The 19,250-nt window shown below is 47.2% G+C and overlaps 1 protein-coding gene across 25 annotated transcripts in view; it reads left to right on the top strand.

Annotated features, from left to right (window-relative positions):
* Window positions 1–19,250, top strand: part of LOC119704331 (LIM domain containing preferred translocation partner in lipoma) — a 330,317-nt gene that overhangs the window by 22,809 nt on the left and 288,258 nt on the right. For 10 of the 25 annotated variants that reach the window (XM_038145382.1, XM_038145361.1, XM_038145367.1 and 7 more), the window contains one exon: window positions 554–659. The exons of 3 other annotated variants lie outside the window; for them this stretch is intronic. The gene's annotated coding sequence lies outside the window, so the exon portion shown is untranslated. 12 more of the 25 variants (XM_038145363.1, XM_038145378.1, XM_038145383.1 and 9 more) reach the window with 7 other exon arrangements.

Genomic DNA, 19,250 nt, shown 5'->3' with positions numbered 1-19,250 from the left:
GGTGTCTGCTTCTCAGCTTCAGGAAAGGGTTAGATAGTCCCCACTGGGAATTGTACTGAGCTCCAGAGAGAAAAGGCTGTGCTGAGGGGGAGGGCTGCTGGTGTAGCTCTGCTCACAGTAATGGTAACCCCATGAGCTTCAAAATGCCTTAAATGGTGCCTTTTAGCTCCCTCACTCTGCCCAAGGCCAGACATGAGTGATGGTTGACCCTGTACTCTTATTTTATGCCTCATTTGGCATCTCCTTATCCCTTCCCCTTCTCAATGGCATTAAGAGCAGTAAAGGAGTAGTGACTTGAGGAGGTGTGAATTGTTGGCCAGCCTCTGGCAGCTGACATTTCTGGTCATTGCTGGTCACTGGCCCAGTTCAGGGTAGTGGGTCTTGCTTTTGGAGGTGCTGAAAGGAGTCCAGGAGTATGGACACTTCTGCTTGAGAAAGCTGGGAAGGAAAATGCTGCATCTCCCAGAAATTGTGTGGGTTAAACTGCTGGCTTTGAAGACAACGTGTTGGGAAGCCCATCCAGTGTGCGTTACTCAAGTCTCTCTCTTTTCAGGGCTGGGAAAGAAACCCGAAGTCGTGAGTCTGGTGGAGGGCTGCGTGTTTCCAAACGCCCTGCTCTGAGTTTATCCCACCAGTAAGGCTGTGCAGCGTGAGAGCTGGTATGTAAACACAGTTCACAGGGACAAGAAGGATGTCAGGCTTTTCTGACAGTGGCACCTTGGTCATGGCTCTCCAAGTTTGGAGGGAGAGTGGGATCACTGGAAAATACAAGATAAACTGATGGTTCCTTGGTGGTGGTTACACCCAGAGGCTTTGGAGGGGAAGGGCTCAGCTGTGAGAGGCTGTGAGTGTCCAGAAGTCATCCCAGGCTATGGTGCTGAGGCTTTAGACACGCTCTGTGGAGAGATGTGTGTCTGCACGCACAGAGAGGCAACGTGGGGGTAATGACAAATGCACACACCAGACGTGCATACACACACACAGACACAGGCTGTACAAGTGTAGGCACATGGAAACAAAGATGGCAATGCATATATAGTATATACTCTATAGTGCCATATGAGAGCTTGGGGGTGTATATACCAAATGTCTGTATATACTATATATGGCGATTAAAGAATGCATATGCATTCATGTTCTCTTTTTTTCTTTCTGTCTCTTCTGTCTTTCTGTGGAGCTGTTGCAAAACTACCAGATTCAACCTCCTGGGGAGCCTTTCTGGCCAAGGTTTTACAAGCCAGCACCTGCTTTGCCTGCCTGACTTCTTTCTATATTTATTCCTCTGCACCCAGTTTTTGCCTTTGCCTGTGGAACTGTCACAAACATTTGTGCTGGCTTTTGACTGCACAGGACTTCAGCTTGCAAGTCCTAAATCTGCCTTTGTGCATGGTGGAGGAGCAGGCGTTTGTGTGCATGGTTGTGCATCTGTATGTCTGAGCATCCCTGGTCCTTGCTGTCTGCATTACATGGCCTGTGTCCCTGTGATTCTGCAACAGTCCCTCTGTTCTCTGCCCCTTCAAGATGTTTTTATGAATCAAATATTCTCAGTCATCCTGCTTATGTAATTTGTAGTTTTTTGTTTAATTTTTCATTAAATTAACCACCCCTGACCCAGTGGCTGCTTTATGATGATCTGTACTGCTGTGCAGGAGGCTTAAGTCAGATTTTATTCCTAGGCCCCCAAGGTTTCACTTCCCAAGCTTATTCCTGTGGCAAGGAGGAGGATTTGTGTTGCTGTGTAGCTGGGAGCTCCTGGTTAGGCTGTGACTGGACATGGATGTGTCCATCCCTCTGGTTTCCCTCCTCTGTGTTGTTTGGGGTGGAAGGTGTTCTGAAGCAGAGTTGCTGAACACAGGTGCTTAGGTGCCTCTGTTTAAAGTGAGCACAGTAGCAAGGGAGAAGGTGTACAGCCATTTCAGCTGGAAAAAGGAGGGGACATCCTAGTGCTGTCCCGGGGAAAGTCAAGCTGGGGGAGTAGCCATATTGTGGGTCTCCCATCAGCAAGTGCAGCCCGAGGAGCCATGTGCTTGTTCCTGGTTTGATGGGTATAACTTACACACACTGAAGAGCAGTGCTGGGCTGCCTGCCAGGAATGGCTTGTCCTCATCTGCTCAGGCCCCTGCGCTCCCACCCGTTCTTAACAGCTCTCTTCACTGCTGAAATGGGAGTCCCTCTAAGGTCACAAAAGTGTTAGTCCCAGGTTTCAACCCCAAGAGCCATAAAACATACCCTGCCTGACCCCTCTTCAAAGGCAACGGCAGTGTGAGCAGCCCTCACTCCCCTGGGTTTCGTGTCCCTGTCCCCACCATGTGAGCCACTGTAGCCTGCATTCCTCTCCCATTCCGTAAGCCCTCTGCCTCTCGTGCTGACACAGCTAATATTTCTCTGCTGGCAGGGCAGGCAAGGTGATGGCATTTAATTCTTAGGGAGAACTTTGATCTGTTCAAATCTGGTGGGACACCAGGGCTGTAAGGGCTGGTGTGTGCCTGTGATAGGGTTTTTGCTTTTCCAGGTGTTCCCCATCGCTTTTCTGCTGGAAAGCTTGAATCTGAGTTGGTAAAACCTGCACAAACCTGACACTTTTTACATTGGTTTTGTGAGTATCTCCTGTTTCTGACCATGGAGAAATCTCCAGGTGACCCTGCTGCTGGCTGGGGCACACAGCTCCTGTGGAAGGTTTTAGTGGGCTTTTGGAAAAATAATTAATCAGCTACCCATGGAGAGCTAGTCCCAGCCTGCAATGCACTGAGATTGTCCTGGTGTACTACTTAGTGCCACTTGGACTGTTGACTCTTTAAAGCTGCCTTTTTGACCACCAGTGTAATGAACATGTGCTGGTGCTGCCTGGCAAGGTTGATTTTTTTTTTTTTTTTGCAGTGGTAGTAATGGATCATTGAGTTGAATGTGGGTGTATTCTAAAAGGTAGAGAACTTTGTTACCTTTTAAAGCAATGGTTTAAATGGTTTCTGTCACCTGCGGGTGCCAAACTCTTGTTGCCACAGGCCCAGACCACTGCTCAGTTCCTGGAGGTAATTGCAGAGCCTCTGTCACTGCAGGATTTCGGCTCCTCCCGAAGCCTGTGCCTCAGTACCAGTGAAAGCCAGATGTACTGTAATGTCGCTTTTTTACAGTTTCTTTTGGCCATACATGGGCAGAGTCAGCTCTGGAATTCCTTCCCTATAAATTCAATAGCATCTTGTGGGTGGTGCTGGGGAATCACTCTGGTCTGGTTGGAGTGCCTTGCCTCGGCAGCCTGTTTGCCTTGAAAATGCCCTGCTATGCACATTCCTGAGAGGCTGCCTGCCTCTGGAGCCATGGCTGCAGCTACCAGGAGGCTGCTGGCCCATGCTGGCAGGCAGAGTCAGCTCCTGCTGCCTGCAGGTCAGCCTTTGCTGCTGAGGACTGATGCTTGAGGCAGTGCTGGCATGGGGATGTTGCTCGGTGTGCATGCAGGCTCTGCAAGGAGAGTTATGCCTGCTAAGAAAACTGCCTCTTAAACTTGGCTTGTGTGTTTGAGCATTGACACTGAAGTCCCTTTTCTAGGGGTAGGGAGGCTGGGTGCTCCCCAGTTCCCACCTGACATGGGATACAGTGCTGTGTGTCCTGGCAGGGATTGATGGGTGCTGCCATCCTGGGGCTCCTTGTACCTGCAGGGATCTTGTCCTTCAGTTTGTGCCTTTCTGCAGTGCTATCTTTTGTTTTTATGTTTTTTTTTTTCCATAATGCAAGTTCAAATGCATGTTCATTACAAAGCACTAGCTTGATGAGACAGCTCAGGGGTGATTTCCCTGTGCCAGGTGAGCAGCCAATGTGGGATGTGGTGTGACTGATGGTTGAGCCTGCCTTTTCTGGGCCAAGCTGCTGTTGCTGTAACCACAGCCTGAATCTGCCTATTTGCCTTCAGAGAACACTCTAAAAAGTAGTTCTAGGAGGTTTTCTGTGGGTGAGTTGAGGTATGAAAGAGAGGTTTGTTGCAGGGGCTGAGCAGCAGCAACGCCTGGAGTTGCTCCCATTGAATCTTCCTGGGCATCCCTAGTAGGGCACAGAGATGCAGTGTCACCCATCATGCCAGGAGCCTCTGAGGCACAGTTGAAGGTGATTATGTGTGGCCCCATGTCCAGGCTCTGTGTAGGTCAGCAAAGGCAATGTGCTCAGCTCATGCTTCAGAGGGGCAAGTCATCCCTGTGCCAAAGCCAAGGAGAGAAGGGTGATTTTTTTTTTTTGACATCCTTTGGAGTTTTGATCTCCATATTTGGAAATGTTTACCCATTGCTCTGATCTATTGCAAGGGAGGGGAGGTGACTCAGGGTCTGGTGGAAGCAGGATTTGAATTCCTGTAGTAAGGTTTTTTTTTTATCCCCCCCTTTCTTGTTTTGGAAGCTTGTTGTGGTCAGTTTTCAGTTCTCTCTTGCTCCTGGACCTTGTTCCAAATTTGATGTGCTCGAGAGGGAAGCATGTTAGCAAAGGAGCTTGCCTGAATGCTGGTAAGTGCATCATTGCTGTTATAGCAAGCAACTTGGGAATTTTTTTGTTGTTTTGTTTAGTGAGATGTATTGCATCAACGTGTGTGCATTGCTGGTGGAGGCAGGCATGTGGATCAACAGCAAGGGACCCAATGAAACCTTCTATAGCAGGGAGAGTTGGCTTAATGGATTGGTCTCAAAAGCAAATGTTTCTTCAGGAGTAGGTATAAAGATAATTTAAGCCAGCTCCAATTCAGTCACGCTTTTCCTTTTAGTTTCACTTGTTAGTGCAGCAAGGCAACAGAGCAGTGTAGAGTAAAGGAGGATTCATGTGGTCAGCAAGGAAAACACAGCTTATGTATGATTTCTGTCTCTTAAGCAAGAGTGTGTGACAAAAGGCTGTATAACACATGGGTATATTTCTCTCAATTGTTAATATTTAACTCTGTTCTCTTAGTTGAAGTTTAGCTACTGTAACTGAATAAACTTTGAGTGTCTGATTTTTTCCTGTTGTTCTGTATTTTTCCTTAGTGTTAAGTTTATCTGTCTGATATTGTATCTGGGTGCTTCTTTTTTTTTCCCCTCCCCCTCTCCTCCTGCTCTTCCTTTCTATTTCCTGAAAGGAAGCTGCAGTTCATCCAGACAGTCAGGGTGTGGGGGGAACCTGGGAGATGCTCCACTTCCTGTTTTATTCATGGCAGCTAAAACCATGCTGAGGAATCTGGAGCAGAGATCCACCATCCTGCATTCCTCCTGTCATTTGGAGCATGTAACATGTACAGAGTGCTTTTAACACTGCTCTGGGGGTCATGGAGCAGCCAGTCCTGCGTCTCACATGGGAGGCACTGCACTTCATCCTTTTACTTTGGAAGGGGCGTTGGTGAAAACCCTTTTACAGTTCCCAGTGCTGGTTAGTAATCTTTGTATCTTCTCAGCTAACTGGTATTTTTTGGCTTCTTCAGACTTGTTGCTTCATATTCTCCATCTTAAATTTAAGACCTTTATTGGAAAGGTAAACCTCTTGTCGATTTTAATTTGCCCTTTTAAATAGGGCTTAATACTCCTTGGTTTTTCCAGAGATGTAGATTTGCAGCAGGTCTTTGAGGTACAAAACTGTCTGGATTGTCTTTAACAGGGAAAGATAGCATGAGGATGGATATGTGATAGAAAACACTTGGCCACAAAAAGTGAAGAACGACTGCTAGAGTCTTTTCTGAGGCTGAGACAGGCTGGGGCTTTGCAGAGTTCAGCTGTATTTTAATCTTTGTTGCTTCAAAAGGCTGATTGGATTACTGCAGCTTTTGGGGTCAGGGCCTGGCTGGGCTGAGCTTGGTGCAAAGGGAAGAACTGCTGTCCTAAAGAGTGTCTAGCCTGATCGGGCAGGGGAGGTGATGGCTCAGAAGAGAGGGCCCTGGGGACATGAATGGAGCTGTTACAGCACCTGAAGCCTTGGCCTCCCCCAGCAGACACCTCATCCTCTGTCATGCATGGTGGTGCCAAGCTGTGGAATTGTGGCAGTGGGACCGTGGTCTGTGTTGCTCCTTGTGTGCTGTGCTTTGCCTCTGCGTGTGCACACGTGTCCCTGTGCGATGGCCATGCTTCTGGTGGCACGTGGATGTGGCACATCCAGGCTTCACCAGCTGCCTGTGACTGAGCTTGGAGTTTTGGGAACAGCACGGTGGGACTGGAAATGATGATGTTCTGTTCCCCTCGCAGTTTCTTCCCTTTCCTGCTCACCAGGACATGCTGTTTGTTGGAAGACAAGGATGAGCAGTGCCTGGGTGCCGTAACCCAGTGCTCCAGGCAGGGCTAGTCTGGCACGTCTGGGAAAGCGCTTTGGGACTCTTAACGTTCACGTGCTCATCCTTCTCTATGCAACACCTCATCCCTGCGAGGACGTGACTTGAGAGCTGGACAGACTGTGCAGGATGAGCTCCCCATGTGCTGCCTGTGCCCCTCTTTCCTGGTGGGTGCTGGCAGAGCTGGGGGAGCTCTGGAGGACGAGGCGATGCCCACGGCTGGGACTGCAGGCTGCCAGGGCTCTCCATCTGGTGTTTCTCCAGGACCTGAGCATATTCAGTGACCACTGATGCTATCCAGGATCCACAAAGGATTTTCTCCTGCTCCAGGAACAGAGCCATTAAGGGCTGACCTGTAAATTAATACAGCTGTCTAAAGATTTTTTTTTTTCCCCTCCTCTAGCCTGGCACCTAGTAAACACTCCAGCCTGAGAAGCCTTCGTGGCATTGGCCCTCAAGAGTGTTCAGGGAGCTCCATGCCTGCCTTTCTTAAGCTTCTCTCAATCTCTTCTAATGATGTGTTAAACACAAAGGACTTGCTTTAGCTCCCATGTAGGGAGGTTTGGGTTCACAGCCCATCCTTCATCCTGGCTATTGCCCTGATCAATCCAGAGCTGGCACTGCATAGTTAGCAAAGGGGTTACACCAGCACTGTGATTTGAATGCTCTGAGGGAGCTCAATATGCGCTGAGGGCTGGGTGTATGTGCCCCACGGCAGGTAAGAGAAGCTGCCACAGATAGTATGGGGCTGGCACACGTGGGCATGGAAGGGGTGAAACTTACAAACCTCTGCACATCTTATACTTTGCGTTTCTTTAGGCAAAGGTTTTGGATCCCCTAAGTACTAAATTGTGCCTGAATGCTGAGGAAAGTAGTGTTACTGTGGTATGCAGGCACAGAAATTAGGGCACTGTGTAGCAGATTAGGGAAAAGTGCAAATCTCTGTATTTCATGTGATGATTTGTGCTCAGTTCCTGCAGACAGGTGGGTGCTTTGTGGCCTCGGGCAGAGTGATGCTGTTAAACCCATCTCTCTTACTCTAATAAAGTCATACTTCTCTGAGCACAAAATATTTCTGCATCAGTTGCTTAAAGGTAAACCAAGAGGCATTGAGTATTTCATAAAGCTGATCTGTGTTGCTGGTGTGTGACATGATCTCAACACGTATCATTACATTAGAAATTTCCAGATGGCACCTCACCTAATTATACGGCTGCTCTTTCCTGGGATCTGAGTGGAGTGCAGGCTTTTAAGAAATGTCTGTTGTTATTAGCTTTATCATACATGTTCTCCTGTACCAGCTGGTCACACAGCAGGAAGTCTCGGTCACAGCTTAATTGTTCAGTCAGCTTTGGGGGGAACTTTGTTCCTGTGAGTTAGGTATTTGCATTTGGGATGTGATCTCCAAGTGAGAACAACTTGCTTGCCTCCAGTGAGTGTGTTGGTTCAAGGACTAACGTGCCCAGGAGAAGGAAAGTTGCTCTTGTTGCTTTACTGACATCCTCGAATAGTTAACTGTGCTTACTGCTTGTCCTGGTGGGGGAGGACAATGTTTTAAAGAAATATCAGGTTTCAGAAGCCTGGCTGCCTGTGGTGGAGAGGAAAAGAATCCTTGTGCTGTGCTGTCTCACACCCCTACTGCAGAAATATCAGAGGGACAAGTCCTGATGAAGCTGCCTGTTTTTGGCAGTCATTTCCCTCCTACATCCTTGTTCTTCAGGTAAATCCCCTCTTCAACTCTGTTTGCTGTTCCCCTTTCTTCCCTGAAAAGTCATTATCATCCCTTGAAATTAAGAAAAGGACAGGAGGAGGGAATTAATGGATGTTAAGAAGTAGAAAACAATCAATTAAATAGTACATAGCATGTAATTTTGCTTGGAAACTTACCATGAAATTGAGGAGCACTTTAACAACTAGTAATTTAAATTGCATTTGAACACTGCTAATGAGTTGTTTGCATAGGAATTTTGGTCATTTCGCAGCAGGTTGTTGTCTTTAGTACCCCTTTCTTCAGTTAAAAAAAAGAAGATTAAAAATTTCTTGATGAGGAAGTCAACTGGTCCAACTACTGCTAGTAAAAGGTGGTACCATGGAAATTCTGCAGTGCCCTGTTAGATTTGGAGTCATTTACATCAGCACTTCCAGTGTTAAATACATGGGAATTTGATGCTTTTTGTCTAAAAAAGCTTGTTATTTCTAAAAGGTAGGAAAATAATATTATCCCTGTTTCACTCACCTGCATGATAGAGTTGAGGAGGCTGAAGAAGTTCCTCCAGACTCCTGGGGTTGGGGTTTGCTGTGGGACTGACCCAGAAGTGAATCTCTTGGCTCAGTCTGTATCACCTCAGACAAATCAAAACAATGCTTTGGGATCTGGTCCTGACTTGCTCCACCTGAAGAGGAGCAACAGAGAGGTGCTGATTGGCTTTGCCTGTGGGGTATTTGTATTTAAGTTATAAGTTTTGTTTTTCCAGTGTTTAATGCTCTCCTCCACCACTATTTTACTTCTAAAATGCCAACAATTTTCAGCAAAAGGCAATATCAGCCTAATCATGTTGCTGCTTCGCTGCTGGTTGTGCTGGGAACAGACTCCATAGGAAGGCAAACGCAAGTTACTTGTCGCCTGTTGCTGAATGAACATCCCATTTTCAGAGCAGCGTTTTTGCAAATCCGTGGGTATGCTTAGCATATGGAAGGGGGTTCCAGTATCAAAACAAATCTGGCCTCCTGTTTCTGAATGTGTAGGTTGTTTCTTAGAAGATGGAACCTTTAAAATCTGTCCCTGCAAACATGGCTGTTAAAGCCTGCTATTTCTAGAGGTGTGAGGCAGCTGTCTGCACTGAGATAAGCTATAAAAAGGCAATATTTTCTAAACCCAGCTTTTAAAACTATACCTGCCAGACAGCTTGGCCAACAGGAGTTCACCAGAAGTGTCACCACTGCTGCCCTTTTATGCACGGAGTGCTGAGTGGTGTAAAAACTTCTGGGCAAGTTTCCAGGGTCAGCATTAAGCACCAGCTCTTCCATCCCTATTGGGTGAAATGCTGCTATGTTGCATTGTGTGTGAAGGAAGGGGGTGCTTGTTGGCTTGGTGTTTTTACATGGGTCTCCTGTTATTTTCTAGGTGATTGTTTGACTTTTGTACTTAATTTTCATTGTGTCTTGCTTGTTGCTGATTTGGTGACCATGTCTAATCATGGGGGATTTGAATGGCCCCGCTGTTATTTACCTGGAGGCATTCCTGTGCTGTGTAGTCTTGAGGGTAGCTGGTGGGTTCAGATGAAACCAGTGACAAAAATTGTAATTTTTCCTGCGGATCTGTATGAGGTTTCTCACGCCACACTGGTGCTATCACATGGGCTTCCTGACACACGTGGTTCCTGCAGTGCTTTGTTAGTTATCAGCTAATTCTCCCCCAAGATGTGTGAGGGTCAGAAAGCTGCATCAGATAACCTTGTAGAGGCTGTTAGGGCTGCAGGGATGGAGAAGGATGTGGCTTTGAGCATGTTCCCAGTGAAGTATTTGTGAAGGCTGGGGAGGACACTGGGGAGGGGTGTGTTGAAGTGACTGGAGCAATGTCCTCATGTAGGTGAGGAGCTGGTGTGTGCGGGGAAATGGGGTGAAATCCATGTGGTGGAGGAGTGCAGGGATCTGGAGAGCAGAAACCCCAGACCTCAGACAACCTAGGTTCTCATGATGATAAAAGCTGGTTCTTTATCTCAACTCAGCGAGCTGTCTAGCAAGTACTTTTGCCCTCTTATTTTAATTGAATGAGCACCTTGATTCCTGAGAATTGATTCCTGAGGAATCTCCTTGATTCCTGAGAAGTGCTCCACCTGTTATGCAAACCCCTCATCCTGCATGGCTGTGGTTGCCAGCCAACCAGCCCAGTTCCATGCATGGACTCTGACATGGGTGGAGGGTTTTGTTTCCCTGTTTTGATGTTAGTATTTACTGAAGCCTAAGCTACCTCTTTGTCACCTCTGGATGCCTTGCGTGTTGTAGGTAATGTTTTCTTTGTAATTTCTATTTCCTTAGCCTGGTTTTCCATTTCAATAGTTTCCTCGCCTCTTTTCCAGCTTCCTTCCAAAGGCAGACTAACTCTCAGCTGGTGGAATTGGATGTAGGTTTGATAATCACTCCCTGAGCAAACAGCCATGTGTGTCTGCTTGTCTAAAAACCTACTGAAGGCTGAACAGAAGTGAGATGTAGGGTTTGAAATAATCCCAGTGAGTTACTTCTGGCTGTGGTCTCTTCCCGTGGTGCTCCCACAAGCTCCTCTACATCTCAGGGTTTGAGCTGAGGTTGAATTGGGCTGGTAAAGACCCTTGGTTTCACCACCTCCCTGTTTCAACTTTTTTTGAAAAATGCAGATAAATTCAAGTGATAACCTTGTAACAGAGATAAGGAAGAAAAAGTCTTACAGGTAGATTAGTTTGCAGTGGAGGGAAGGCAAACACCACAGCAACCCACACAGAGCTACCCTGAAATGCTGAGGCGGCTTATTTGTCACTTACTAGCCCCGTAAATGTACCCTGTGCTTTACAACTGGGGAAGATGACAATCCTTGTCCTAAAGATTCTGCAAAGCAGACAAATGTGCACTTGAGGTCTGTGGAGGGGTTAGCACAGGTAATTGCTGGAGATCAAACACCAGATAAAGCAGATTCCTGGAAGAGAAGGGCTTTTGCTGTGGGAGTTGTGGGTGAAGGATTTTTCAAGTGCTGGAGGAGTGGATCGAGAGAGGAAGGTAAATGGGTATGGAGGGAGGTGAGAAGACCTGAAAGGAAAGAATGTTGAAGGGGAGGGAAGAAAGTGAGAAAAGGAGTAGGAGGAAAAAAAGAGCAGCAAGTCTGCTGTGGGAGGGGATGGTGTAGATGAGAGTCAAGATGACCTTAATGTCTCTTCGTTGTGTGTTAAAAGCTATGCCATAACTCAGCTACTGCAATTAGTCATCTCCCAGGGTTTGAAGTACCAGTTTCTTCTCTGAATGGAGTGTACTGGTCCTGGCTGGAGTCCAGTGCTGGAAGATTTCTTGGTCAGGCTTGAATGCCTCATGTGGTGGCATGCTGGGTGGTCACATCCTGTCTGTGTCCCACTGCCAAACATTAATAGGCAAGCGCATAAGCAGCTTGTCATCTTCTGCTTTATACCCTCAAAGTTAGCTAGTCCCCTAGAGACTCAGACAGCAAATGAGTGATTGGTTTGTGTGTGCATATGTAGAAATCTACCTTCAGCTTGCTTATCTTTTTCTGGGGTTTGTGTCTGATCCCCATCTATTTTTTTGTGTCTCCTTTTACTGCTGATCCTGTTCAGACTCCTTATTTCTTCCACAAAGTAGTTTCCCATCCTTCTAGTTCTTTCCTAATTGCCCATTAGTTAGACACAATTCTTTTGTAGCCAGTATGAGTGGGAACATGCAGGACATCTCTGGAGCTCAGTCCATCTGCTGTCATGGCATGCTGTTCCAGCAGGAGAGAAACCTGAGTTCAGAACATCTGAAATTGCCCATTATCTCTGCTTATTTCTTGCAGCCCATAATTTGGGAGTGGGGAAGTGAGGGGAAGAGGAGGCGAGTCACTCTAAACATGACTCATCCCACAATGGATCGATACAAAATGTTCCATTACATTTTCATTGTCAAAAAAGACTTCCCTCTCCTACCCCCGTTCTGTGAGGTGATGCAGAGGCTGCTTTGCTTGGCTTAATGGTGGTGGCATGGCCAGCCCAGCCAAAGGTGTCTGAGTTTTGGTTCAGACTTTACTTTTTGGGTGGGCTGAGGCTGAGCATGGTGGACCTGATTTCAGAGGGGAGGGAGATTCCTGGCTGCTCTCGGGAGATTTCGTGTTGCTCGAGGTATGGAGCAGACCAGTTTGACAAGAGGAGTCACTCCCAGCCTTCCCCTTGGGGAGGGAGGCCAACAGATGTGCGAGATGTAAGGCAATATTAAAGGACATAATAGAAAGTATCGTGGGCTATCTGCCAGGAGCTCATCTGGGCTGGTGCCGCAGATTGCTCCCTTGGGCTCGAGAGGCGTTTCACTGGTGTGTCCTTGCTGAAGTTTCCTGCTGTGTGCAGTGATGGGGTGGAGATGGAGCTGCAGGGTGTTCTCTTGCCTCCAGGTGTGTTTAGGGCACTGATTTTACGGTCTCTTTAATGACCAGGAAGGGTGAAAGCTTGCGCAAAGCTGCACAGATGTTTACAGGTGTATATAAACATTTATGTGTAGGCACGTATATGGTAAGACTAATTGATCCTAGTTTTGTGGTTCCATTTGCCCTGTCCTTCTTCCTGGTGTCTTCATGAGCAGCTTTATGGGCAGCCCTACTGTAGCAGCTGGCCATGATCCTGTTTGTGCACAGGAGGCTCTCTGCCACTCTTGCCTGGCATGGGATGGGAGGCATCACTGGGCTGACCTCAGCGGCCTCTTCAAAAGGCTACAAAGTATTTGCAGTTATTTCACATCTTCCACCTGCCACAATCAAGGCCTTGATCTGTGGGTAAACTTGCAACAGCACATTAATAAACAAACCCCAGTGCTCTCAGGTAAGGAGGGTTTCGTTGGGGAAGTTTCAGCCTGTGAGGGAGCAGGCTGAGGTTGTGAGCGTTGCTCCTGATAGTGTTTTCTGCTGGTACAAATGGCACCAACGACAACTTCATCCTGTGCTGGGAGAAGGTCCTGCCAGGAGCTGGGCTGTGTGGGGTTCTGCCTCGTGGTGTGCTGTCATGGCAGCGGCAGGACCCAGGACATTCAGCAGTCCCTGGTGAGATGTGTAGGTTGCTGCTGCTCTGTTTAGGAGGTGTTGTCACTGCAGCAGAACGTTACAGGATCTAGGGTGCACACAAATGTGTTTACAGAGCAAATAAAGGCGGGAGAGAAAAAAAGGAAGAGCCTCAAAGTGGCTTTAGGTGCTTTTTAAGTGGTAAAGCTGAGAAATTCCTGAGCATATGTAATTAATGTCTGTTTAAACAGAAACTTCTTTAGTAGCTGAAATATCAGCTCCTATGGAAGAGCTTTCCTGGTGGGTCTTTTTCATCTCCAGCCGCCTGCCCTGGCGGGGTGTGCAGGGGGATGTCTCCAAAGGTGCTGGGCTTCGTGTTTTCGGTTGGGCTCGTCAGGTGTTTGCAAAGGGCGGTGCTGCCCTTCTTTCCTGGCTTGCTTCCACTCTCTGACTGTGTGGAGGTAGAATTGGTAAATTCTTATGAAAACTCACTCATTTGGGTCACGAGGGTCCCCCTGATGCAATTTGTTTTTGTGAGATGTTGTTATTTACTCGGATCCTGGAGCAATACGATGCAGAATAAGCTAAAGGGCTTCTTCTCTCCTGCTGGAGCTGTGTGTGCTTTGTGAGCAGGCTGCTCTTTGAGCAGCAATTCTGGTGAAAGCTTGTGAAGTTCTCAGAGTAAAACCACTGGGGAATGGGGTACGTCGTGGAGGCAGGAGAGGGTGGTAGCAAAGTCTTTGTAGGCTTTACCTGCCGATTAAAACTTCACAGGTCTTGCTGGCTATATGGATGTCAAAGCAGCAGCCTGCTGCGGACATGATGCTGTTTGTGTGTATTTCGCTTGATTTAAAAAAAAAAAAAAGTCATGAGGATGTTTTGAACAGTCTTGCTGAGCACCACTGTCGCCCTTCTCATTAGCTACAGCAGTGACCTGGGGCTTTCTTCTTGTGCTGGAACTTGCAAAGGTATGCTTTTTCCCTTTTTATCTTTTCCTTTTAAAAATACCATTGAAGTGCCTCTCTTGTGCTTCAGCAGCAGTTGCTTCAGCTTGTGCAGTTGTCCATGTGCTTGTTAGAGGCTTCCTTGTTACTTTGACATGTAGCTAGCTGTGAGGAGTGGTCTGCAGGACCTGCTTCGGTGGGGCTACACCACACCTAAGCTCAGTGATGCACAGGGCCAGATCCATAGCACTTGTGAATGGCAAAGTGTGGCACCTCAGCCTGTTTTGTCAAGACTGTTATTCTCAGAGTATAAAGAAACCATGAACTGCTTGCATTTTATAAGGCTTTGAAAGCTTGACATGGACATGATGTTCTTCTCTGAGCTATAGCTGCTGGATCTCCTGATGCAGTAAATTTGTTGCTTCTGAGTGCTGGAAAAAGTGTTGTGCAAACTCTGAAATGTTTGAACAAGCTATACTCCCCTCTTTATATCTTTTTCCCTAGAAAAACAGGTGGAGATGTTTATCCCTCTCTCCTACTTTGCTTCCTCCTCCCAACCTTTTCACTGGTGCCCCACTGTTGTGGATCACTTGTGTCATGCACCCGTGTAGCATTTGTCCCTCGAGAGCACACCAGTCACTGCTGATTTGCCTCAAATTATTGTCCTTGCAGTCCTGAATAATACCCACATTAAGCAGGTGGAGCTGATACAATCACTTCCAACGCAGCTGACGGCAGCTGGGTCAGAGTCTTTCTCACTGTTTCCTGCCAGAGGAGAAAATAAAGCACAGGTGAAGGCAAAATACATGAGTTTTCCCCTTTGTCTCCCCTCCCTGGCACCCAAGTCATGCTTTCCACAACAATGAAGAAGACTCAGCTAATCTGTTTCATAGAAGAGGCTGAATTTCTTAGAGTCAACGTTTCCATGTCTGACAAAGTTAAAAAACTAAAAAAAAAGGCAGAAAGGGCAGAGAGTCTGCATGTGGTCTGGCAGGCAGCCAGGCAAGGAGTGCTCTTTGGGGTTATTATTAGGCAGATAACTGTATCAAGAGCTTAAACATCACCCTGGGTCTGACGGCAGCTGCAGTGCTCTTTTTGAAGTGCTGATGCACATTTCATACTTGTGAGAGAATGTATTGTAGGACCTGAAGCCACTTTTAAAAACAATTCTTATTTCTCCTTTTCCCCTACAGTAGCTAGGGTGCCAGCAGAATTCCTGGGAAGCAATTACAGGTGTTTTATGGGGAGCTATTGCTAGTTTGGAGTTTGCAAATTCTTTGCCCGCTAGCACCTCTGTATTCTTGCCTCTGATAGGAACCATGCCTAGAATTTGTACGTGTCGGAGGTGTCCCTGAGTGAACTGGACTGCCTTGAAGATTTTCTAAGCCCTTCTCAGGACCTGTCATAGCACAGAGGATGTTTTGGGGCCTGTGTGTTCTGGTTTGGAGGGTGTGTGTACAGAGGGGTGCTCTGGGCAGACCCTGTCACCTGCACTGCCCTGTAGAAGAGGGGACACGTGGGAAGTGCCAGGACAGGCTTTTGATGATGAAAATTGAGATGCAGCACTTAACACACTTGAGGAACAGAAGCTGGTGGAGAACTGCACTGGGTGGGATGACACGGGCGGAGCTGCTGGCTGGGAAGTTTCTTCTCAAGTCCTGGAGACCAGCAGAAGAATGTCTGTTTGTAATGCTGCTAGATACCATGTATCTGTCTGTGTTCCCATCTATAGATGGTATGTGCAAGGCTATATATAAACGCTGTGATGGCTGGTATTTTGGCTGATACACTCACAGTTTTGTGCCACATTGAGGGATTTAAAAATATCTCCCTGTTCCAGGAACATCTATACCGTGGCAGATGTCATCTGGCATGGGGAGTGGCTTCTGTAAAGGGAGCTCAGCATTATTACTATGAGCCTTAGTAGTCTATTAGAATATTTATTGCTTCACTGCCACCACAAGACATGTGAGGTGTGTTATTTCTGCCTGTCAGAGTTTTTTCACACATGCAGGCAGGCAGCATCTGTCACTGCTCACTGCGAGTCACTAGCTTTCATTCTCAATGAACTTTCTTTCCAGCTGGAAGGAAGGCAAAATAAAGGCATCAGAACTACACAGAGCTGACGAGAAAAGGAGCTCATCAACATTTATTTACTTTGGAGTTGTACCTCTGAGGACTGTCTTGAGTCTGGGTCCTTCTTGGCCAAGGCACAGTCACCTTGTGCTTGCTATTGTTTGATTTCAAGGAGAGTCTGTTGACCTGTTGTGTCAGGCCTGCGGAAGCCTGGTATGAGTCAGAAGTGTCTCTGTTGCAGGAGACAAAGAGTAGGATGGGAAACGAGTGAGAAATTATGTGCTCAGGACTTTCTTTTGGGAGCAGCTCTCAGGTTCCCCAGGCCTCAATTCATCAGCCAAGGGCCTGGCAGCACTGCCTCATCCTCAGTTCGTGTCAGAGTGTGAGCAAGTCCTGTCCTTGTGTGTCTCGCAGAACTGTGGTGTTTTTGTGGTGGTTGTGAAGCATTGTCTGTGCCAGCCATGTTGTGATGGAAGTGCTCAGAGTGTGAATGCTGGCATCACTCACCAGAAAGCTCTGCTTGTACACACAGGGGTAATTCTCCCTTGCTCATGCTTAGGACAGGGTTCAGATGGAGTCTTTCAGACTAGAGGGGCTGGAGAACATGTTGAGGTTTGGCCCTCCATTGTAGATAGTTTCTGGACCCACAGAGAAAAATGAGGCAGTAAAAATCAAAAAGGAAACAGATGTGAGAAGTCACACCTGAGCCTTGACCTGGATCTTTTGTTTTGGGTTGCCCTGTGAGGTGTCAGTGCTCTGTTCAAATCCTCTTCTGTGAGTTGGCATGAGATGCTTGTCTGTAACTGGAAGCAGGGGACCAAAACTTTCCCTTCTGTGCTGGGTGAGGATGGGTGAGGGTTCATTCCCTGTGTTCTCTAGTGAAGAGGGAAAAATGATCACTGGAGCAGCAAAGGTGTGGAAGGTGGGATGAGATGCATCACATGAAGATTGGCCAGGTAGGAAACATCCCTATTGGACTCCTTATTTGTCTGAGCCCATAAGGTGTTCCATGTTCCCTGCCCAGTTCCCAGTTTGCCACTTGTTTGTTAGGGTGTTGTCAACAGTGGCCAGATGTCCCTGTCTGCCGGCTCTTCGTGGAGCTGAGGTGTTATTTGGAGGTTTGCAGCAGAGGGTGGAGGTAGCCTGGAGCTCCATGGAACTGGCCTAGTGAGTCACCATGGTCACAACATTGGTGCCTTGGCAGGTGCTGAGCAGCCAGAGGGCTTCTGATTCCTGGTCAAGGCAGTCCAGGAGAGGAGTATTGTGGGTTTACACCTGCTAGAGGCACAAGGGGCTCTTGGGTCTGGACCAAGGTAGATCTTCACATTTTTCTATCACTTTAGGATGGACAGAACAATGTCAGAAGCAGAGGGCTGTTTGTAGGGTTTTTCTATAGATCTCCAGTTTCTTGCATCTATCCCATAGTTCTGTCCCTCAACCACTCCCTCATGCCAGGCCAATGAACACGAGTGATAGTTAAAATGAGAATAAGTCTGGTACCTCCTTCTAACCTGGTGATGGACTTCCAGTGTTTTCCTGACTGAAGAGGAATGGGAGGAACATGTCTTGGGACTGTCTCCTCCCTGCTGTAGCTGGGGATGGGGCTTACAGCAGTGACCTTGGGTTTGCTCAGACCCTGTCCATCCAGCCCATGGTGGCCAGCAGCAGGTGCCAAGGGCAGGCTATTGGCTTCCCCAGGTGGCCAGCAGAGAGGCACGACTGACACTGCTCACCCCCCTTCCCACTGTGGCATTGCAAAAACCCTGAGCGTGCCCAGCTGGCAGATGAAACACAAAATGCACAGAAAGCCTCGGTGGTGTGGGCGCGCATTAGGAGAGCAGAGAGGAGGGTGTGGAAGAACATCTCCGGTGTCGCCTCTCTGGGTGCCAGGAAGTGGCCCAGCGCTGGGGTGAAAGACGAGCAGGGTCGGCAGCCCCGGCGGGACGGCACATTCTGTACATTCTGCAGCTCGGGCCCTGCTGCCAGGCATCCAGCCCGGCTGCTATTTCGCTGTCCTCACACCCGCTAAGCCTTGCTTTCTGCCCTTTTGTTTCCCTCCCCCTGCCCCACTCTGCCTTTAACTGAGGTGCACTTGTTTATCCATCGGGCTCTACAGCCTATAAACAGGATGTCTCTGTGTTTCCTTTCAGCCCAGTAACACTAAACCACTCCGGGTGCAGATAACGCGTTAGGAGCCCTCCTCCTGCCTGAATGAGCCTTGTGTCGGTCAGCTTAGATGAGACAGCACATGCCTGTGTGTGTATATATATATATATATATGCATATGCATCTAATAGGGATGTGGTATGAGTTGGCCACGGTGAACAAATTCACGGTACTGTAAAGGAAGTAAGTGCATGTTTTAGGCAGGGTGGCTGAAACAAGACACCGATTTCAACCGGATCCTGAATATACAGTTTGTGAAAACAAGCTGTTGTATAAAACCCTAAGCCTGTGAAACCTTTTAGGGGAAAAAAATCTGCAGTTTATTTTGTTGAAATGATGCTTCCCAAAGATTTTCTCACTATGCTGGAATCCTGAATACTGAGAGCCTGATAGTGAAACAGAGCATGTGGAAAGGCATTGCATTAACTAGTACTTGCAGCGTTGAGTGAAATTTTGAATGGGGGAAACAAAATCAGAAAAGAAAAATATTCACACACTCTTTCAGAAAAAAATCTCATTCAGAAAAGCAGTGTTCAGGCTGTGTAAAAGCAGTGAGGATAAAGGTCATTCTTCTGAACCACTTTTTGATCTGAGACCTTGCAATCACAAATAATAAGCAAAATGGAGTTTTGAGAGATTCAGTGTCTTAGCTTTAATGTTCAATATGTTCAGTGATTTCTATTGATTGTGGTCTTGTTGTAAGCTCTGCTATAAATCAAGTCCTTGCCAGCCCCTGCTTCCTTAAATCTGTAATTTCCTCTAATATCTTGTCTTCCATTTGAAATAAACTTAAGGTTCTGGGCCTTGTGGTTGTGTAGGAATGTTTGGAAAAAGGAATTTCTTTTCCCAAACAGGAGGTAAACTTTCAGCACAGTAATTTTTATCGTATTGCTTTTTAAGCTTGTCTAACGAACACTGGGGCTGGACTGATAACTTTTGAACACTTGAAGATGCAAAGCAGGTCTCTAGAAAAGAAGTGAATGATGTCTGGGGTTTTTTTTTCTTGGATCGATGCACCCTTACTTCAAGGGAGTTGTCAGTGAGAGCTCATGCTTTTGTAAAAGTTTTAAGTTTCTGCCCA

The sequence above is a fragment of the Motacilla alba genome, chromosome 9 (assembly GCF_015832195.1).
Source record: "Motacilla alba alba isolate MOTALB_02 chromosome 9, Motacilla_alba_V1.0_pri, whole genome shotgun sequence".
NCBI classification, from domain to species: domain Eukaryota; kingdom Metazoa; phylum Chordata; class Aves; order Passeriformes; family Motacillidae; genus Motacilla; species Motacilla alba.
The sequence above is the reverse complement of the archived record's forward strand: the minus strand, read 5'-3'. Positions and strand labels throughout refer to the sequence as shown.